Source organism: Thermobia domestica, chromosome 5 (assembly GCF_964235325.1).
Source record: "Thermobia domestica chromosome 5, izTheDome1.hap1.1, whole genome shotgun sequence".
Lineage (NCBI taxonomy): Eukaryota > Metazoa > Arthropoda > Insecta > Zygentoma > Lepismatidae > Thermobia > Thermobia domestica.
In genome coordinates this window covers 27971812-27996226 of record NC_137458.1, presented here as the reverse complement: position 1 = coordinate 27996226, position 24415 = coordinate 27971812, and the positions used below count along the sequence as shown (strand labels likewise).

The 24415-nt window shown below is 36.0% G+C and overlaps 1 protein-coding gene across 1 annotated transcript in view; it reads left to right on the top strand.

The window, feature by feature from the left end:
- LOC145685015 (uncharacterized) overlaps positions 1 to 13586 on the top strand; it is a 64819-nt gene extending 51233 nt beyond the window's left edge. The window contains exon 11 of the mRNA XM_081757356.1: positions 12967 to 13586. The gene's annotated coding sequence lies outside the window, so the exon portion shown is untranslated. The remainder of the gene's footprint in view (positions 1 to 12966) is intronic.
- The last annotated feature ends 10829 nt before the right edge of the window (positions 13587 to 24415 follow it).

Genomic DNA, 24415 nt, shown 5'->3' with positions numbered 1-24415 from the left:
TAACATAATAAGCCTACACATGTAATCTTAATGATGACTATTATATGGATATTAAGATGAAGATGGAAATAAACCAATATAAACTCGAATGATCGAGTTTTATATTGAGGAAATGTTAGATGTCTACAAATACCAACCCTATCCACATTAGGGGTGGTCTGACGACTATATGAAGAAGAGCCAACCCACAAAAACCAAATAAACCTACCTACTATAAGTACAACCACGAAGACACAAGAGATGTGGTTAACAAAAAGAAGTTACGCTAAGGAATCCCCATAGAGTTTTATAGAAGACAAAAAAATGATTGCACATGAAATTCATGGCGAAACGTGTTCGTAGCTTTCCAAGGTAAAACTTCAATGTTGTTCCTCTAACAACAAAAGGAATACTCTAATAAAATGTGTACATACTTTAATAACTTTTAATACATTTTCATAAAGACTTTATTTTTTAAAGTAGTACTAGTGGTATTCTTTTTAATAGACTGAACAACTTTTGTTCATTTAAATAACCGTGTTGTATATGCTATAGAATACTTTTGTTTATAAAGCTAGAATGCACTTTTATTTGTTGATTTTTAACGTTTATATTGCATAATTGATTTTTTCTGATTTGTGCAATTTTTGTTTGCTTTTTTAGCTTTCTTTAAAATATTACTGAACTGTTTTTTGTTTACATGCTTTTTTAGAAGTTTAAGGCATTTTTTAGTGGTTGGTGTTGGTTTTTATAATTTTATTTTTGAAACATTTTGAAATTTAAGGTATTTATTACTTTGCGGATTTATTACTTTAAATATATTTTCACCATTTTTTTTTAATAAGTACGGACCACGGTACATTTCACATAGTTTAGCTATGCGTTTGTTTACTAAACTACTGATGTTATACTGACGTAAGAAAACTAAATCACTTTTGCATAAAGTTCTTTTTGCTCTCTGAGAAACATTTAATTTTTCATTTTGTTGCTGAATAATTTTCTTTTGGTGTTAAGTTAGCCATGATTAATTTTTTGTTTTATTTTTTGCCTTTTTTTTCGTCAATCATTTCGTTGTTCTGCACAATATCAAAATGTGATAATGTAAACTTTTCTGGTTTGATGTTAAGATGTAACTCTGCTGGCGCTATTTCCAAACTGGCACTAATAGTATAATTCAACAACAAGCAAGCTTGCACAATATATTTTGGCCATGACGAATGATAATCGCGACACAACACACACAAAATTCTTTTTAAGTCAACATGTAATATTTTGATAACATTTTTTTGTGCGTGGTAAGGTGTAGTATAATGTATCTTGATATTGTACGCTTCTATGGCTTGCACAAATTTTTTGCCAATAAATTGTGGTCAATTATCTACCAAGATGTATATGAAAATACCGTGATGAAGCATGGATGACTCAGTGAGACATTTCGCTACATTTGCACTTGTTGCACGACGAAGCGGATATGCTACTAAGTAACGAGAGTACACGTCACACACTGTTAACAGGTAAGTTTCACCATATTTACCTCGAGCAAGAGGATCCACTAAATCTGCTGAGACTAAATAACAAACATTTTTTTGCTGGCACAGATTGCATTAAATACTTCAAAGGGGGATGATTGGTCTTTGTTCTTATGCAGACTTTGCAATCGAGAATGTACCACTTGATATCACTACGCATGGTTTTTCAATAAAACATACGTGAAATAATATTGAACACATTCATGAATTCAAAGTGACCGTAATGATTATGGTAGCCAATTAGAATATTTTTTACTAAACAAGAAGGTACGCACAATTTTAATTTGTTTGGGAAATGAAAATTTCTTACCATTAAAATACCGTTTTCCAAAGTGTAGTTTTGTTTGTAATTTTTTGCACTACTACGGAAAGAACTTTTATTTGCACTACTTTTACTTTCATTTACGTTTTCTTGTAGGTAACTAATAATAGGATGATATTCATTATATTTTTACTGTAATTTTGCAATTGTAGACGGATTTAAGTCGAACACTTCTGATTGAACAGCCTGTATGGGATTTACACTCACCATCAAATTTTCCTTAGTTGGTAACATACGAGATAAACAGTCACTTAACGTGTTAGATTTGCCATTGATGATTTGATTTTGTAATTATAAGATTGGAGTTTAAGAGACCACTTTATAAGTTTAGCATTTTAATTACGCATGCACCTTAGCTATATCAAACATGCTACTTACGAATACATTACACGAACGTAAGACATTCGAACTCAATAATTGCATAGTTTTGTTTGTGTTTGTTAAGGGTATGGTTTGCATATTTTAATACACATTTTTGTTTATTTATAATTTGGTAACACACGCAAGCCAACTTAAGTTTGCTTGCATTACTTTTAAGGTAGAAAGGCTTATTGAATTGAGGATGGTGTAATTTTATATTTTTTATTAATTGCACTGCAACAAGAAATGAACGTAACATCTTTAAGTTTTTCGGCAGTGGTAACTTCTCGATTGCTTCAGCTGATTTCGGATCCTTTCGTATACCTTTCGAGGATACATAGTAGCCTAAATAGTTAATTTCCTTTACACCTAAGATACACTTCGATAAATTTAGCGTCATATTTGCATCACTTAACAAACTAAGCACTTCATCTAACTGCTGTAAGAACTCAGGCACTGTTTTACAAGCAAGCGCTACGTCGTCCATATACCTGATTAATTTCTTTTGTAATGGCAATGGAAACAATTTATTCAGGCACAATTGCAATACAGATGATCCTTTTTTTACCCCGAAAACCATACGTGTGTATTCATATAATGTTTCTTCAAACAAGAAAGCTAAATATTGCATAGAGTCTTTTGTAATACTACACTGTTGATACGAACTGCTAAAATCAAGAGTTTCTAGCACATGTTTTTTATTAAATTTAGCAAAGGTCGGATAATTTTCCTACACGAAGAGCTGGATTCTTAATGTGCACACTTAAAGCTCTACAGTCTGTTACTATTTTCAGTGCTCCACACTTCTTTAACACTACGTGCAACGGTAACAGATGACACGATAAACCAGGTCGAATTACACCCCACTTTGACAATTTTCGGATTTTTTCACGCACTCCTTTTTTGTATTTGTGCGGAATATCGTAAGGACGAGCAACAATAAGTTTACTTGTATTTACTTTGAGACGGTAATGAAATTTATTACACAAGCCAGAAAAACGAGCGAACACCCTTCTGTGTTTCAATAGCAACTGAAATAATTCCTCTTTCTCGTTCTCATTAAACAGTGTAGCGCGTGTAACTGCATCCCTTATTTCATCTACGGTAAAGTATAAATCTGGTGGGAAGTCCTCCATTTGGTCACTAGCTTCATTTTCCTTCACAGTTTCGGCGCACCCACTGCGAAACACATTCACTGTTTTCGCATAAAACTCATTAAGATCCTTTATTTCGGACAACACAACAATAGGGGCTACCTCACATTTAATTTCACTAATGTTAGCTACTGTGACATTTTCACTATTTCTCCGTATTAAAGACACTCCACCACTAATTCCTTGAAATTCAACACGCAAGTTACTTCGCTTAAAATCTGACACTGTTTAATTTCTCAAGAAAATTTGCACCAAGTATGACGTCTTCGTGTATCTCTGGAAGTACGAGAAATTCAAGTGGCACCTCAACGTTTTTTATTCGTACCGGTAAAATGACTTTTCTTTTTACATTCTTCTTCTTTCTTCCAAGAAAATCACACAAAACAATATGCTCTCCTTTTTGTAAATGCTCATTCGTTACGCATTTAGTCACTTCTCGAAAAATGTTATACCGTAACAAACACAATTTGGATTCACTATCTACCAGGTAAGCAAGAAAGTTCGTACGCTTTTATATTATGAAAGAAAACTGTCAATTACAGGGTTTTAACGGTTTATTTATTCGGCAAAATAGCTTCCATTTGCTTCTACAACCTTCTACCAGCGCTCAACAAGCTTGTAAATGCCAGTTTTGTAGAATATTTGTTCCCGAGACTCGAAAAACTCAGCAACTGCATTTTTGACGTCTTATTCAGTCTTGAACTGCCTTCCACGTATAAAGTTGTCCATGGCCAAGAATAAATGGTAATCCGAAGGGGCGACATCTGGGGAGTAGGGAGGATGAAGTAGAAGCTCCCAACCAAGTTCTGAGATTACCTCCAGTGTCTGTTTTGCGGTGTGAGGGCGCGCATTGTCCTGGTGATAGAGCACACCTCTTCTGTTTACTAGTGCTGGCGGTTTCTGGGTCAGTTTGGTGGCTACCGTTCTCAGTTGTGATGAGTACACATCTTTGGTAATTGTCTTACCACGTTCCAAGAATTCGTAGTGCACGATACCGTTTGTAGTCCACCACACACAGAGCAAAACATTGCGTTAATGGATGTTCGGTTTTGCAGTCAAAGGCTTCGGATCATTCGGTGATAGCCAATGGTATGTCCGTTTTTATTGTCATACATGACCCACTTCTCGTCACAAGTTAATATACGGTCCAAAATTGGACAGATTTTGTGTCTCGTCAACAAAGATGAACAGTTATTCAGTCTTAGAACTTGACTCGTAACTGTCAGCTGGTGAGGGACCCACTGACCCAGTTTCCAGGTCTTTCCCAACTGATGCAGACTTACCCGAATGGTTTCCCTGCTTACCTCGAATCTGTGAGCAAGTTCCTTACATGTTTGACTGGAATCATCTTCAATAGCGGCCTTCAGGTGGTCCATATCGACTGATTTAGGCCTCCCAGAGCGAGGCTTATCTTGCAAGGTCTCGTCACCAGTTGAAAAGGTCTGGAACCATTTTTGTGCTGTACATTTACTTATTACACCCTCTCCAAACGCAACACATATTTTTCTAACTGCTTCTGCATCATTTGTCCCCAATTTAAACTCGTAAAGCAAACAAGCTCTAAGAACTTCATTTAACATTGACATGATCACGAGCGATTTTTACATACCACACTAACAAATGCGTTGTTGTATTCACCGTGGCTGATGCGTCAATGAATAAGCTTTCCCAAACAGTCAAAACTTTCATGCTACGGCGACAGATGTCGCCGCAGCAGCCAAATGGACGCGGGAGTGGTTAAAAAGCGCACGAACTTTCTTGCTTCCCTGGTAATAAGCAAATATTGGATTGTTCGTTTAACAAAATTTTTACTTTCATAGTATTACAACCTAATTTACACGTAATTACTTTCTTTTCATTAATATTTTCTGTCATCGTCCGCTTGTATATCTTCTTCGTTGCACACGTGTGGAAAAGTAATCCTGTTTACACTATTGAAATCCCTCCCCTTTGTAACCAAGTGGGAGGGCGCTACTAGTTTAAAGGCATAGCGCTCTGTGGATAAAATCCACCTTGTTGGTATGTAAATTGTTGTTGTTGATTGTTAGCGTTCTTTACATTAGGCCCTCTGTTAAACGTAGGGAACCAATTACCGTTCTGATTCGAAGTGCTCGGAGGATTTTGTGTACTAGCTTGGTTTTCTTGTGTTTTTGCACCCTGTGCTTCACTTCTATTTTCGTTTGCGCTTACGTTTTCTTGCGTATTGCCTTGTGAACGATTTCCCCCCATTCGCATTGTTATTTCTATTAAAGTTACCACTTCGTTCGTGTTTATAGAATTTCTTTTTCCAATCTTGTTTGAAATTCGGACGCGAATTTTGGCCACTGCTTACTTCACTATTCGTTTATGCTTTCACATTTTTCACATTAACACTTGCACCACTTTGCTGTTTCTTCTTATTACGCTGATTGTCGTACATATTTGTTATATCTAACAATCCTTCAATAGACTGCACACTCGCAAGAAACTGATTAATGTTATCCGGCATGGAATCCATCATAGCTAATTGGTACTGCTTGGGCAGGAGAGTGATGATGTGTGTCAACGTAATGGTTGGGTTTTTGTATTTTTCCAAAGCTTGAATTTGGCTAAAACGCTCAGTCACAAAGTCAACAACACTACTATAACGCTTTGGATCGAACGGAATAGAACGTAAGTTTCGCTGGCGCGTAGCTTTCACGTAACGGACTTTCAAATGCATTTTGAAACTCTATCACAAACTCTTGGAAAGTTTGGCACTTTTACCATGCAGATCATACCATTACAGCGTTTTTTTTTTTTTTTTTTTAAAGAATGAGCGGTATAATTGTTAAATATTCACTCTGTGGCACTCCCGCGAAGGACATTTCTCTTCCAAAATTTTCTAGAAACGCACTTGCACTTTCTTTCCTCGTATCACCTGAAAATGTCGAGAGTTGTTTAATGTCCGCTAATCGCAACGAACAACGCTTTGCACTAACTTCACTGTTTTTGGCACGCTTAGTATACAGGCTTTCCTTTTCAATTTTAATTTTTGACACCGCTTTTCGTATGGTATCACTTTCCACTTCGGTATCGGACGCCGTTTGAGACTCGCTACTTGATTTCTTCTCACGCTTCACACTGCGCACGGAGCCGTTATTTCTTCGCGACATATCAGTTCCTACGTCTTGGCGCTCATGTACTAATACACTTGCTCTGTTAGTCTATCAATATCTTGTTGACCTGTTCACCTAACTCACTAGCACGCAAACAAGTTTCGTAACACTGGTGGCTTAACTTTCTTTGTTCATTACACACTTGGATGCATTCTTGTACTGCCACATTATATTCACTTTGCCTAGTTTCGCACTTCTGTAATCTACTTTCGCGGAAGTTATCCAAACTTTCAACCAGACACAATCTTCTTTCGTAATCATTCACTTTATTATGACACTCATTTAGTTGTTGTTGTTGGTCATTCACTTGGCGAGTGCTTTCTTCAACCGTGCCCCGTACATCCTGTATCGCTTCGGCTAATTTTCGGACGCTTCTACGCACTTATTCACTTGTATTGAAACATTTCAACTCCAGTGCCTTAATTTGTTCCGTTAGTTTCTGATGCACTGCGGAAATACACTCACTTAAACTTTGAATTTCGTTTTGCATTACTTGATTCACTTCGTTAATTTCATCGGTTAGGCCTTCTTTGCACTGGGAAATACTTTCGCGGCACTCACTACGTAATTCCTTAAGGTCATCCTTGAGATCATTTTTCAACTTATGATTTTCACTCACCCGCTGCATTGCGAGAATGACCGTTTTAAGATCGCTTTCAGCCATGATGACGCAAATACAACAAATTTGCTAACAAATAATTTAACTAATTCTTCGAAAAATCTAAGGTTGCTAATGATAAAAAAATCTCCAAATTTAGAAAGGACTTTTAGGCTTCTTGACCTTAGGATGAATGTGATAGATTTGGATATCGCCATGAAATTTTCATGCACCTTACAACACGTCAAGATGGCGGCAAATATGCAGCAATTTTGGATCGTTTGGAATACATAGGCCTACACCCATTAACACAGAAACTGAGAATTTACGAAAAAGAAAAATATCACTGATTTGACACATGTCCCGGCACCATTTTTGTGATGTTTACTCCATAGGATGGTAATCCAAGTAGAGCAAACACTACAGTAGATAGTTATTAATTGAATTTTTTTACCCGAGTGTTAACGACGAAATAAGTTATTACAAATCAATAGCTTTTTTCATTGCTAACTACACATAGGCGAAAATTTAAATAACAACCTTAATCTTTTGAATAAGACAAAATTTCAGCATCATTAAATCTGAAAAACAACTTACAATAATAATTTGCTAGCATTAATATATATTTTGTATTATGCTCAACAAAGCGAACGAACATGAGGCAGCAATGTTTGGGTTAAAATAATGTTAATGATATGCACAAATTGGAGATTATATTTAATATTAACATTATACTTACATGTTTTCACAAGTAAAAGGTAATATTATAACAACAAAAGATGTTGATGTTTTTAAATTGTGAAAATACAAACGGATGTGCTTAATATTACATTTTATATGAGTTGTTTCAGCAGCGATGAGAAGGTGAGTTTTTTTTTTTAAATTTAATTCTCGCTGCTCACGTGAGTTTTACTTAGCATAGTGACGTAAGCACAAATACGACTGTGATTGGCTGCAGTTGATTGCCAAGGCCACTGGCTGCTTCGTCTGCTTGTTGCTGATATATATTCGTTGCGAGAACGTGCAACGATTATTTACACTATTTATTTAAAAGTAGCAGACTTTTAAAATAAAAAGGATTAAATTAATAAAAAACCGGGTACACCAAAAATAATGCATAAATAAGTTTATGACAAATTATCCTTAATGTAATGTGGTTTATAAATTTGATTTTATTCTGGATAAAGATCTTTGAATGATTGTATTCCCCGTCAACTTTCATATAGTGGAATGGTTTAGAACTCATATATATAATCAGTATTACGCTTTTACTGCGTTAGAACTAGAATAACTTGCACAAGCAGGACGACCCCATTTTACGTGACGTCCTGTGGTGGGATTCCTGCTGCGACTGCGACTAGATGTCTATAGCTGATGCTACAGCTTCAGTAAAAAGAGCAAGTGTTCGTTGAATTGGGTAAAATGTTACGTGAATATAAAGTGTGATTTGAGTAAGTTTTGACGTAGTTGTTTTTCTTTTATTATTATTATTTATTTATTTATTTATATATCCATCATGAACTTTCACAAGTGAAATAGAGTATGAACATGTTTCTGTTATACTTTACATATTGCAGTTCGAAAGTTGTTTTTTAATGATAAGCTTTCCTATACTCTTCATTATGGCCATGCTTTAATATTCATATGGTAACAGAATATATATTACGTGTCAAAGTACGCAACTGACATATGCTGATAAATGGGTTCTTTATTATGTCCATTTTTCTAATATACTGAGACAGTTTCGGTAGACGTTAGATAGTAGCATTGGTGAAGCTGTCCCAGTATTAAGAGACAAAGACGCAGTAAGGTAAGCAACCATTTTCTGAATGTAGCATGTGTATTGAAAACGTAAATATTGCAGATTAGTGGGTGAAACTATATGTAGATTAATCTTTATCTTAAGAACATTGAGTATAAATAAAATAAATAAATTTATGATAGTTTGTAACCTCTGTCTTTCTAGGAATGACTTAACTGTGTTTTACGGTTGGAAACAAAAGTATAGAAAATAAATATTTTATTCTGTTCGTACAACGATGATAATTACTTTATGTATTCCTCTGTAATATAGGGTGTCCGGAAAGTCGCGAAATCTGAACTTTGGACCATCAGAACTTTCGAACCATAACTAAGTGCGAATGTGAGAAACAAATGGAAATGGTACTGGGTAAATGGGTTGGAATGTGTTGTTCTGAAACAAGAACGACACATTGACACGAAGTGCAGACATCTCATGGCTGTGATAGCCGTAAAAGACACCTCTTTTCTGATATTATGGAAAATGAAATGAAATGAAATCTTTAAGTTTTACGTCCCACGGTTATGCCGGTTAGGCTAAAGGAGACGGTGATGATGAGAGATGAGTGAAATGGTGGAATGAAGAAAGTGGGAGGAAACGGGAGAACCCCGAGAAAATCCACGAGCACGGTGTTTTTCCACCACGAAGTCCACACGGCGCGAACTGGGATCGAACCAGGGACCCCAAGCACCGGATGTGAACGCTCTACCACTGAGCCACCGCGCCCCCACTCTGATATTATGGAGTAGCAGACGATGTCAACAGTGTGGCTGGCTACGAATTATGCTACGGATAGATAGTTTCAAACAAACAACCAGCTTGATTTAATTTGATTTTGAGTGTAGCGTCCAATTCAACAGCTAGGCTGTATGAGACGTGGACCTACAGCTTAGCATGGGACCCGAATCCGGTGGGATCCGCGCCAAATATATGTGGGTAGATTAGATAAGGGAGGTGGATTTTTTACTTTTCCTCAAAGATCTAACAAGGCGGAACATTCAGTTGACAACAAAGTAATGGATTTTAGTGATGATCGAAATAGGAAGGGGATTCGGGATTCCCCGCCACAACAAATCACACAGGACTTTATCTTTACTAAGGAATGACAGATTGCAAATATTTTTGTGTTTCAAATAAACATTCTGTCATATATTTTCAAGAGCATTTTACGGGAAGTTATTACGTATATGTATGTTGTGTTGCACATTTTATGAAACGGAACACAAACTGCAAAGTTCCGTTGTAGCTAGGGCCCAGTTTTTCTCAAAAAGCATATTTGGAAGGTTAGTACACATTCTATGGTTATTTGCATATTGCTGCGTGTATTTTGAAGTTATGAGTCATTTTATCCCTTTGGGGATCCTGGGTTTTTGGGATATTTTTTAGACTTTCAGTCAAGCAGCTACTGCATCGTCACTATTTGTCCTAGGATCATGGTTCATACCTCATTCTCTTCAGAATGAAGCTGGCTTTCAAATGGTACCACTTGCATGTCCATATCATATACCAGAAGAGGGAAAATTGATGTCAAAGGGAAAATTTCGGAGGGGAATTTTTTTGTCACACTTTGGGCCTCTCTGGAGCGGCCCTGTGTGAACGTAAAGATCTTAAAAAAATCTGATAAATAGTACTTGGAAGACTAAATGCGTGTACCAAATTTCATGTTTCTATCTTGAATAGTAAGGGCGGGAGAAATTTTATTAAGAATCCCCACAATGCCCCAAATTACCGCAAAATACCATGATCTCAGGGAAAAAATTTCCTGAGACCCCTAATTACCCTAGGATAATAATTCGACCGTCATTCTCTTCAGAATAGAACTGCCTTTCACTCACGTGTCTCCATCATGTATCTAAGGCAGGAAAATGACGAAATACGGGATTTTTTTGGGTAAAAATATCCCATTTTTCAACTTTTAGCCCCTCTGGACCCCCCTGTTTTAACGCAGAAATCTGAATAAATCTGGTAAATACTACTCTCTGGTGGACTGAATGTTTGTGCACAATTTCAATCTTCTACGTGAAAAATAAGCCCGCAATATATATATATATATATATATATATATATATATATATATATACCGACCATGTCCCATTTTTCCCTATACAGAAGTATATTTTGACAAAAATTCCCTCAGACATCCCTAATTACCCTAGGATAATAATTCGACTGTCATTCTCTTCAGAATGGAACTGCCTTTCAGACGGTATGACTCACGTGTCTCCATCATGTATCTAAGGCGGGAAAATGACGAAATACGGGATTTTTTGGGCAAAAATATCCTTTTTTTCAACTTTTAGCCCCTCTGGATCCCCCCCCCCTTTTAACGCAGAAATCTGAGAGAAAAAATCTGGTAAATACTACTCGGTGGACTGAATGTTTGTGCTAAATTTCAATCTTCTACGTGCAAAAATAAGCCCGCCAAAAAATCATGAACATAGGCTTCATAAGAGAAAATATATTTTTTAAAATTATGACGTCATCACCTCCTATGTCTGGACGCAGGAAGGCGTAAAACCATACGTAATGTCTTCTACAATGCCTCTGGACTTAAAAAAAAAACCGGACGAAAAAGCTCAAATAGAAGAGTTATAACGCAATGTACCATGAAACACCCGTATGGTACAAATTGTACCATAGGATCCCCGAAGGGTTAATGTTCTTAAAAGTCCTGAATCGGCAGCTTCGCGTGTATGTAGCCTTTACCGTCTGAATAATGAAAACACTCTTTTGTAGCATGCCTTTCAAACAAAACAGTCCTTAACTTAGCCCTGACGTTTCTTTGACTTAGATAATTCTGTGAAATAAAAATTAAATCTTTCAGTCTAACGTCCCACGATTATGCCCTTCAGGATAAGGAAGACTATGATGAGGGCAAATGAATGATGATGGAAGAGTTGGTGGAATGTAGGAGGAGACGGGAGTACCCCTGATATGACCTTGCCCACCATGAACTTATTTGGGGATCCAACAAAGGACCCCATGGACCATAGGTACGCGTTCTACCACCGAGCTACCGTGCCTTTCTCTGAAGTAAGACCCTTAATTTCATGTAAGATCGAATACAAGTTATTTAACTATATCTTTTTAATAATAATTACATGTATGTATATACTCAAAATATGTTGTTTTTTTAAAAATGTTCAGGCCTATTCTAATTAGAAAACACTTCTTGTCTTTATTTATCCAACAGCGAGGGGCACGGTTGCTCAGTGATAGAGCGCTTACCTTTGGTGTGTGGGATCCCTAGTTCGCTTCCCATCCAAGTATGCTTGTGGTGAACAACAGCGGGTTCGTGGGTTTTCTCGGAATACTCCTGTTTCCTGCCACATTCTAATTCTACTGATTATTCCATCATCATTTACTTAATCAGCTGTCTCCCTTGGCTTAAAGAACATCATCGTGGGACGTTAAACTAAAAGATCTTATTTTATTTTATTAAATAACCCTCTTCTCGGTACATTTGTTTGATAATTGTTTAAACAATTAAGGAGCGTCCCTCTACGAGTCACACTGAACTTCCTAAGAAAACATTTTGGTTCTGTTCCAGGCGAAACTTTAAAAAAAAAAAAAAAGAAAAAAGAAAGAAATTGTATAAGGTGTTTAGCTAAAATCCAGAGTTAGGGAAAATCGAGTTAGTCAACTAGTATGTATACGAGATCAGTAACTTTTTGTCAGATGAATGTTCCGAATTGTCTGTACAAACATTGCCCAAATATATTAGTTGATATTCAAAGGTTATTTCGAGCTTATAAACTTATTTTAATTGGTAAGAAACGAAGTTTGACACCAGAATACCTTGATAAACGCCTGGTGTACTGTGCAGATTCATTATACACACAATAAACAATCTAAACACGTGAATCTGAAATAAACTGTTTCTAAATGCATATTTTCTAAATTTTACGTACATATTTGCGTAGGTCTTCAGTGCATATAACCCCGGGCTCTAGTTAACAGCTGTACGAACAATATCCACTGTATATACTTTGTGAGTACAAAATATTATAAAAGTAGTTTCGTAAGAAATATAACAGTTATTTTCTTGTATAAATCATTATCTTTTTATTATTATTATTATTATAGGAATGAAGAGATTACATTTGCATTCACCTTTTCAATATCGGTCACCTGTTGGAAGTCTTCAGCTGATCTTCGACGTCCCACTTGGATTGGAGATAATTCGAATAGCCTCAGTGAAGTTCAATGACTTGTTCTTGCACGTGGAATAGAAGAGTATAACTTTCTACCGTTAAAAAGACTTATCATAGTTGATGATAAGTACCTCTATTGTTGTGTATATTAGGTATACACTTCTGTCATACGTCTGTAACGTAAATGTGCGTCTCTTATTAACTATGAAATAAAAATGACATTGGAAGTTTCGCGAAAGAACAAGAAGTTAAAAATAACTAGTTGCAGTGTGTTTCCGTACAATTTTTTTTTTCACGTGTTTGTAGATATGGTGATGAAACTTTGTGATCTTTTTTTAATGCAAACAGAATATATTTAAATATTTATTAGAAAGTCAAGTATCACATCTTATTATTAAACTATTAATTAAAGAAAGATAAAATAAAGATTATTAATTATGCTAGAAATTATAAAATATACTGAGATAGTGTGTATGTGCACTGCCAATGAATGTCGTGTAGCAAATATAAGATGGAGCTATTTTGAAATGAAATGATTTAATTATTTTAAAAGTTGTTTCATTTACTTGCTCAATCCTCTTTTCTAACCCTTACACCCTCTTGGCTTTTTAAGTTAAATTTTACACTTCAGTCAAATAGCTACTGTTTCATTGCTATTTATTGTAGGATCATGGTTCATACCTCGTTTTTACACAATAGAGCAACCATTCCAACGGTACCACTCGCTTGTCCGTATCATACACCTGAAACGGGAAAATCGGGGAACACCTGGAGTTTTTTTCAATGTGATATCTTGAAAACTAATGGATTTTTTTAAATCTCTAGGTGATCAATATTATATATATATATATATATACCGTGGCGGATCCAGGATATGATGAAGGGAGGGGCTAAAGCATAGTTTGCAGCTTTATCCAGTGTAAAGCACGATTTAAGCCCATTTTATCCAGTGTACCTGAGCGTCAAGGGGCGGCTATAGACCCCCTTGGAGCCGCCCCTGTATATATATATATATATATATATATATATATATATATATATATGACGTGATATAAAAATTTCCTAAAACAAGACTTTGTTCCTGGATCATGGTTCATTTCTCATTCTCTCCAGGATAAAGCAGCCTTTCAAAAGATAACACTTACATGCCCATATGATACACTAGAAACGAAAAGTTAGGGAAAATCTGGGAAATATTCCGAAAAAAAAAAACTACTTTCGGGCCCAGGCCCGGGTTGACGTAGAGATCTCAAAAAAATTTGATAAATAGTTAGACATGTGCACAATGTGTATGCGGTATTTCAATATGATACCGTGAAAGGCGTGAATTTTTTTTTAAAATTGCCTCAAGAAAAAAAGTAACGCTTCTCCCTCCCCGCCTCACTTGGCTCTACCAAGTTGACCGTCTAGTTCCAAAACGCATCTGGTGTGTCCTTTGGTCTTTGTCTGACTTAACAAATAATAATAATAATAATAATAAAAGCCTTAAATGCCTGTTATAGGACCTAAATAAGCGGTTTAAAACAACAGTGCATTATGACACGGAAACGTACCATGGGTCTTAAAAGGGTAAAGACGAAAAGAATTTTTAAAACCATTTTATCGTAACGTCGAGTGAAAGAAATTAAACTGCAATATTTTTCTAATTTCGTGATAATGGACGAAATTATATTTTCAATGTAATGAGGTGATAAGGTCTTTTTGGGCTGCTTCTAAAAGTAAGGTTTATTAGAATAATGATATAGATGTATTGGAAAGAAGGCTTATCAGGAAAGACCAGTTTGAAGTTGTAAATTTTATTTCATTCTAACATGTGAAGTGTATTAAGAAATTAAAATTAAAAATATATAAAGATCATAATTCTGCTCATTGTACGGTATGGATATGGAAGTTGGCACGTTGCAAAGAGAAACAGAGGCAAGTATCACATACCTTTTCTGATCAATATAAATATTGTTTATCTCTCTTAAAATTAACGGTGTTGAGTACGGCTTCATTGTTTCATATAATCAATGAGCTAATCACATCGAATCACATAAATCAGTGAGCTAAAGAAACAAAGATGAAGCCGTACTTCGTATTTTTCTTTTCTTTTTGAAACGATCAGGAGTTTTGATTTTATCATTTTCTTCTTCAAGCTTAGTTGCATGTCCCTTGCTTCATCAAAATGCATTTGAGGTATAAACAAACTTTAGTATTACTCAAATTCGGTTTATGAACTCTATAGTTATACATCATAAGATTTAGATTTAACAAAACTATGGGCATGAAAATAGATTTTTAGAAGGAATGAGTAAAATCAAAACATTAAAATTGCAGTACATTTAATAAGAGCATTATACACACTTATCTATGTAACGAGACTAGCTTCCCGTTGTTTTCCCTCCGTCCCACATTATTCCAGCAGTTACAGTTACTCTGACCATGACTAGGATTAATGTGAAAGTTGCCGGGTCAATCACTATGATTTCTGCCAAACTGACTGTTGAAAAAACTGCTACCTTCTCCTAAGACACACACAATAAATACTCTTATTTCTTCGGCGGAAGTGACCCGTCTGGTAGTGAACTACCTCCGACATAGTTCTAAATTTCACTATAGCACGCAATCCTACTCACCTGACACACTTTGTGAAGGTGGTGTTTACTGGAGAGGCACTAAGCTTTGGGACATAAATTTATGTCTAATTAATATTTTCTCATGGTAACGCTACACTTGAGGGCGGATTCATAAATAAATCATGTTAATTAAAATAAGTATGAACGTATTACATAGAGATGAGAGTATACTTGTCTTTTGGAGGGATAGATTATATTCATATTGATCAGAAAGTATTGATGAATATTCGTATTGAAATAATACGATATGCGAGAGGTACCCAAATATGTTACGGAGAACTTAATTTAGGAAAACTTCAGAGAGAGAGAGAGAAAAAAAAACAGTTGAAAGGAATAAGCATCAAGCAAAAGTGAAAATTACTCAGTGAAACTAAGTGCTGGGAAGACAGTATAATTCTTGTCTAGTATAGCGTTGCCCTGAGAAGATACTAAAATACTTTTTCATCCTTCATACGTGACGGGCTTAAAGCTGAAGACGCCGATAATGGCCAGAAATGTGTGTAAATAAAGAAATTGAGCTATTTGGACTTATCGTCACCGTCATAAATTGCTGGCATCAAATTAAGCCATATATCTCGTTGACCCTATTCTTCACAGTCAGAGAGAACCGAAATGTCCATCAATTTGCAAGCCACTATCAATTTCACTGAAATCAGTCGTACCGTAGTGAAAGAACGAACCGATAGATATCAGTTGAACGGTAATTGGCTCACGAGGCAAGGTTTGCCGTAAACGTAAAATCTTTTACAATATGGCGCGTCTGCAGTGGAACATTAATGTCTTAAGTTGAACCTTAAGATATTAAAACAGGTGGCCTCTGACCACTATCTAACTACTATCTTTTTGCATGAAGTCTTGCCGACTTATGTTTTATCATCTTACAAACTGTACAAATGTACACAAACGATAAGCATACTGGTGGTCGAGCTACTTGTGGCGTCACTGTCGGTGTGTCAGACGCTTTTCATTGCAAGCTGATTAACTTCACTTCTCGTTTGCAGTCACATGGGGTGCAAGTTTGCTTTCCTTATGCAACCGAACAGATTACAAACTGGCTTTGAGAAGACGACCTATAATTATAGGTAAATATCAATTTGCTTCTTACCCGTAGTTCGGAATGCTTGGGAATTTACGCATACAAATGATATAATGATGGATCACCTGCTATCATACAAATTTAAAAATGCATTACCTTGGCAACGAAGATTTACTGACAAATTCAGTTAAAGAAAATAAAAAACACAACACAAAAACCCGCGAAACGTATAGATCACCAACATCAAAATAATAATAAAATAATCAGCGCCATTCTATGAAATACCCATGGGGCCGCGGTGGTTCAGAGATAGAGTGTTCACCTCTGGTGCGTGGGGATCCTTGGTTCGATACCAGCTCCCGCCAAGAGATTTGTGGTGAACAATCACCGTCTGCGTGGGTTTTCTCGGGGTTCTTCCGTTTCCTCCCACTTCATCCCACCATTTCATTCATTTCTCATCATCACCGTCTCCTTTAGCCTAGCCGTCATAACCGTAGGAAGTAAAACAAATATTTCATTCTCATTTTTTCTATGAAATACCCTTATTATTGTGATTGGTTTATAATTATCCACGATCTCACTTTTCCACATTATTTTCCAAGGTTGAATCAGAGAGAGAGAGAGAGAGAAAAACTAATAATCGCAAAAATAAGTGTAATTATTGTAATGTGCATGAACCATTAATTAAGCTGTTGTAAAAGATAGGATGTTCTTCACATGAAGTGCATGAAAAGGAACGATAACATTAAAAAATCGACTTCAGTCTAAAGAAGAAAATTTCATCAATCAAAATGAAGCCCAAAATAAATAAATCTCTAGAAAATAAAAGTTATCAACAACTAATATATCTTCTATAAACATCAAATGTCGTCTGTCTGTCTGGCTGTGCGCCTCCTTCACGCTGCTGCTATAGCGACATAATATTACCAGCCAGGGCCGGGTTTAGGGGGAGTGCACCGGTGCACATGCACCCCCTCCCCCTTCATTGTAAATATAAACTATCTAAAATGAGAAGCTAACAGTAAAAATAGCAACACTTTCCGAAACATTCTGCCGTCATGTTTCCGTTTGGGTTTGGGCCTTAAAAGAAAGCAGTGTTTTGCAAAAGCAATAGTTTAAGTCGAATCACTGAACGTTGAATGAAAAGGATTCACCAAGCAAAACAATATTCCCATTCACACCACAGATGCCTAAAGGCATTTTTAAAAAATGAAATTTAATTCAAATGTAGTGGTAGTTATTGGTGCACCCCCGTCAGAAAATGAAGGATCCGATCCAAGCTTACTACTGTATTACCCTGTTTGAGCCACGAAAGAATGATGGAGTAGACGCCATTTGCACTGGTCTCCTCTCTGTTCAGAATAGCGTGAAGAGCTTTTGCAATAACGCTCTTACCACTTCTAGTTAGGTGTTGTCTGTGGCATACGAAATATTTTCTATCCACGGATTCCATGTCAAAAAAGCTACATTTCAAATTGTTTAATACTTTTATTATTATTATTATTATTATTATTATTATTATTATTATTATTATTATTATTATTATTATTATTATTTTGCTTATTTTTCTGATTGGAAGATTAACACAGGAATTTTCTAATAGACTATTTCTCAGTAGTAGACCAACGACTCCATTTTCTACATAACGTTTCCGAGTGGAAAGTAGTGCTGAAACTACCATTTTTCCTTCATTATGGGTGACATTGTTTGATCCACTTATATAATTATATAGGGTGGACATAAAGTCTACAAACATTAATAACAAGAATACAAAGAATGATAGAAGCATGCGATCTGGAAACACCGCTTATATGATACTTGAATATTTTGCCAGCCTGTGCTGCCATCTACTGCAACTGACGGAAGTCCACGGAAATCCTTGCGCTGCGCATTACGTGAACTGGACATCCCGAAGTAAACTAAATTAAACATTTTACACAAACACTAAAAGTTATACGCACATAAAGTACAAATTGCTTATGCGTTAACACAAGAAGAACGTCCCCGACGCGCAAGTTTAGCATGTGACATCGCATGAGCAACTAATGGAGCACATGTGGAAATTTTCTAGATCAGGTTAAAAAAAAATAAAAACTTTGAGTTTTCCTGGTATTTGCTGAAAACCATCTCTTCTATCATTCTTAGTTTTCTTCCGCCTTATGCAGAGTTATTTTGACGTATGGTTAGCGTCATACTAAAGGCTTGACTACTGCAGGAAACATGTGTTAGTCGAACTCTTTAGTATGACACTAATCAAACGCCAGAAGGACTCTCCGTAAGGCCCCTTGTTATTAATGTTTGTTGTCACGGAGAGCCTTCATGTCCATCCTGTACTGTCTGAAGGATTCTTACATGGATATATAGCTTTCATTACATCTAACTCCAGGTTTCACGTACCCAGTTACAGGCACTGATGGGCTATTTTCTTGAATTAAGTTGGTTAAATATCTACCATGATTATCGGCATAAACACTAATACATTTCTTTCACTTTCAATTGTCAGTTCAGCACTCTGATTACACCATCATTTTTAGTAACACAGCCATTTTTGCTACGGAGCAGAATTACCACTTTAACTATAATTGCTTTCTGAACAGGTACTTTCTTTCCGCGACTTGACTTTAACTTATTTTGGACTGGAGTTACCTTCATTTTCTTTGGTGGGATTTCATTGTACTCTTCACGCTTTAACCCTCCGTGGCTAAGCGGTTAGCGTACGCGCCTTTGGCGTGGGAGACCCGGGTTCGATTCCCGGCGGGAGCTCATGTGGTTCGGATTCCACGTTAATCAGTAGGTCCACGTCTCATATAGCCTCGCTGCTGAACGGGACGTTAAACTCAGAATCAACTCAACTCTTCACGCTTTAAAATATGAAAGCGATAGGCGCTGTTCCTTTCACTACTGTTGACCTCGCTGGTTTGTGGGATACGACTATATTCACATTCCTTAATGCGTTAATACTTGCATAACCATTATGACACTGTTAATTTAATACATTCTTTTTTTAGTTTACTGTTGAACGTTGATAGTAGTAATCGCGTCACTTTGCCTCACTTTGGACTTTGACCCCGACCTTTATGACGTCATAGGTCAAAGGTCAATGACCTTGGCCCGGGGTCAATGACCTAGGGGTACATAGGACCACCCCCTCTAAATTTTGGCAGGGGTACCTTGGCCCACCCCCTAAATTTTGACAGGGGTACATAGGACCACCCCCCTTAAATTTTGGAAATTGCCAAATCTAAAAATTTGGTGTGGTAGCCTAGGACCATAGTATGTACCTCTATCAGTATTGGGGGTCTATGTCGTTCCCTTTTATGGGTAAAAAATTGCCAAAAAGTCAAATTTCGGGGGTTTTTGACCTAATTTATCCCCTTGGATGAGGTGTTATTACCTTATATAGTTATATGGGCGTATACAGGGGTCCATTCCCTTTCATAAGACATGGGTATATTAATGCACCCCTTGAAAAATTTGGGAGGGGTACCTTGGACCACCCCTTAAATTTTGGAAATTGCCCAATTTCAACATTTGGTATTATAGTATAGGACCCTAATATGTATCATGATAAATTTGGGTGGTCCACCTCATTCCCTTCTAGGGGTACAAAATTGCCAAAAAATATAAACGTAAGCAATACGTTATACCACGTGTTTGGTCTTTTGGCCCAATTTATCCTCTTGGATGAGGTTCTATTACCTTATATGGTTATATGGTTATGTATAGGGGTCTATTCCCTATCATAAGACATAGGTACATTTGTGCACTCCTTTAAAAATTTGGGAGGGGTACTTTGGCCCACCCCTTTAATTTTGGAAATTGCCAAATCTAAAAATTTGGTATGGTAGCCTAGGACCATAGTATGTACCTCTATCAGTATTGGGTGTCTATGTCGTTCCCTTTCATGGATAAAAAATCGCCAAAAATTCAAATTTCGGGGTTTTTTGACCTAATTTATCCCCTTGGATGAGGTGTTATTATTCTATATAGTTATATGGTCATGTATAGGGGTCCATTACCTTTCATAAGATATGGGTATATTTGTGCACTCCTTTAAAAATTTGGGAGGGGTACTTTGGCCCACCCCTTAAATTTTGGAAATTGCCCAATTTAAACATTTGGTATTATAGTACCGGACCCTAACATGTATTATGATAAATTTGGGTGGTCCACCTCGTTCCCTTTTAGGGGTACAAAATTGTCAAAATATAAACGTAAGCAATACGTTGTACCACGTGTTTGGTCTTTTGGCCCAATTTATCCTCTTGGATGAGGTTCTATTACCTTATATGGTTATGTATAGGGGTCTATTCCCTATCATAAGACATAGGTACATTTGTGCACTCCTTTAAAAATTTGGGAGGGGTACTTTGGCCCACCCCTTAAATTTTAGAAATTGCTCATTTTATATATTTGGTATTATAGTACTGGACCCTAACATGTATTATGATAAATTTGGGTGGTCCACCTCGTTCCCTTTTAGGGGTACGAAATTGCCAAAATATAAACGTAAGCAATACGTTGTACCACGTGTTTGGTTTTCGACCTAATTTATCTCCTTGGATGAGGTCCTATTACCTTATATGATTATATGGTCATGTATAGGGGTCCATTCCCTTTCATAAGACATAGGTACATTTGTGCACTCCTTTAAAAATTTGGGAGGGGTACTTTGGCCCACCCCTTTAATTTTGGAAATTGCCCCTTTTTACATGTTTGGTATTATAGTATAGAACCCTAATATATATTACTATAAATTTGGGTGGTTCACCACGTTTCCTTTGATGGGTACGAAATTGCCAAATTTTAGTACAACCACGTGTTTGGTTTTGGCTCAATTTATCCCCTTGGATGAGGTCCTATTACCTTATATGGTTATATGATCATGTATAGGGGTCCATTCCATATCCCCTTAAATTTTGGAAATTTTTCAATTTAAGCATTCGGTATCATAGTACATGACCTCAACATGTATCATGATAAATTTGGGTGGTCCATCTTGTTCCCTTTCATGGGTAAAAATTACTAAAATATAAACATAAGCAATATGTTGTACCAAGCGTTTGGTTTTTGGCCCAATTTCTTCCCTTTGATGGGGTTCTATTACCTTATATGGTTATATGGTCATGTATATGGGTTCATTTCCTATCATAAGACATGGGTACATTGACGCACCCCTTGAAAAATTTGGGAGGGGTATCTTGGCTCATCCACTCGGTTTTAGAAATTGTTTTAATATAAGCATTTGGTATCATAGTACAGGACTTCAATATGTACCACTATAAATTTGGATGGTCCACATCGTTCCCTTTCATGGGTAAAGAACTACCAAAAATCGAATTTCGGAGGTTATTGACACCTATTTAGCACGTTATATGGTTTATTACCTTTATATGTTTATGTTCCCTTTTAAATTTGGGAATTATCAAATAACAAAATTCGGTAAACATTTTCTAGGACCCATTGGTGTTCCTCTTATGGCCAAATATTCAAAATTTAAATGTTATTGACCGGCTTTATTATTGAATAAGTACAGGATTTATTACTTTTTTCATAAGACACAGGTGTATTTGTGTACCAATCTTAAATTTTGGGAGGGGGTACATTTCTTATTGTCATATCAATAATTGGTAAATGTTCTTTGGGTAAATCATTGTGATCACGTGATCAGTTATTGACCTATGATGGGATTAGGAGTCCAGGACATTGGTACATTGAAACTTTGTAGGATAATTTGAGAATGCGTCATTGGTATTGATTATTACAGCCAAATATAAACGTAAGCAAGACGTTGTACCACGTGATTGACCTTGATGAGGTAGTGTACAGGGATACATAGCTAACCTTATTGAAACTTATGACTCATAGTCTTAAGGGAATACATGCTACAACACTGGCAAAGTTATTGTTGATGCAATTTAATTGGCTGATCATTATCTTTCCTGCAATCTGATTGGCTGATCACTATCTTTCGTGCAATCTGATTGGTTGATGAGTTTTAAATCTTTGCTGAATTCAGTTTTTAAGTTTTGTTTTACATTTAAAAATCTTGTTTTCGTTCAACATTTTGCACTCAATGATAAATATGATCAAAACAGTTTATTTGTTAATCGAATAGTTAAAAACCGGATAAAGTTTGACGGTTAACCGTGAAACGTAAAATTTTTTAGTTTGAAAATTTTTTGTTTGAAAGTTTTTGTTTGAAAACTCTTGTTTCAAATTTGTTTGAATTTTTTGTTTCAGAATTTTGTTTGAAATTTGTTTCAAAATTTTTTGTTTGAAAATTTTTTTGTTTGAAATTTTTTTGTTGCAAAATTTTGTTTGAAAATTTTTTGTTCGAAATTTTTTGTTTTGAAATTTTTCGTTTCCAAATTTTTTGTTTGAAATTTTTTCGTTTGAAATTTTTTCGCTTCAAAATTTTGTTTGAATTTTTTCGTTTGAAATTTTTTGTTTGAATTTTTTTCGTTTCAAAATTTTGTTTCAAAGATTTTTGTTCTAAATTTTTGTTTCAAAGTTTGAGTTGACATTTTTAAAAGTTTCTGCACTTATTAGTAAAGAACTGGAACTGTTTAGAACAAAAACCTTTGACAACATTGTGGTGCAATAGTACACGTCAGAATATGGGTTTGTACTTGAAATGAAAAAACACAATTCATTGAAATGGATCATTTTATTACACTCCACATACATCCATACCAGATAGTGGTTCTGGATATTGTCGATACAATGTATTTTGAACTTCTTGCACTAGTTTGTCTTTAGCATATAATTTTAATTCCAATTGAAGTCTTTTAAGGTCTATTGCAATATCAATTGGTGGAAACTCAATGTCCATTTGATCACAAATAAACTGTTTATCAATACAGTTATGCACCCACGAACGATGTTGACAACCATCACAATATCTAGATACATGTTGTACAATATGCATAACACATTTTTCAAAATAGTACTTTTTCAGGAATATACTTGTTTTGTTGCACACTTCCACTGCATGTTTCGCACACTGAAATACGCTGATGAATTTGTTCCATTCAGTTTGTGTTAGATACACCATGTTGCGAGGGACATGGAATGTACTCTTTTTACGTAACAGCACCATCTTCTCTTCGAGGACTGTACGCAGCACCACTTCATGATTTGAGCCTAATGATTTGACTATGGTCACATTTAGCTCATCATGAAAATAATCGTTCATTTGGTCGATTCGTGAACATAATATTTGCCATTCTTCACAGGTCAGTTGTACACCAAATTGTTCTGCTTTGCCCAATCGAATCACAGGTTCAAATGTTCTAGCACTGATACCAATCATCACATGTTTTGTTTGAAATATATTTATTGGATAATAGCTTGCGAAGATGAACTCTTTATCGTTAGAAGTACACATCTTTCCTCCTAAAAAGCACTTGCTCAAATGATTTCGTGGGATGACACTGTATTTGCTGGTTTATAGTTATTGCTGACGTCATTGGTAAGGAATGTGCTGACGTTTGAATTCATGATTTCATCACAGTTGCTGACGTCATGCCGACCAACCAAATTCATACAACTATGATTCATGATTTCATCACAATTGCTGACGAATCTGGCTGTGCACTAAATTCAAGTTGATGACTTCGACCCAAGAATCCTTTGTAACATAAAAATACAGATCCAGTATTTAAGAAACGCAGCAGTTCTTCTTGTTTTGATGCTTCCATGGGTAAATATCTTGCTGGTAAAAT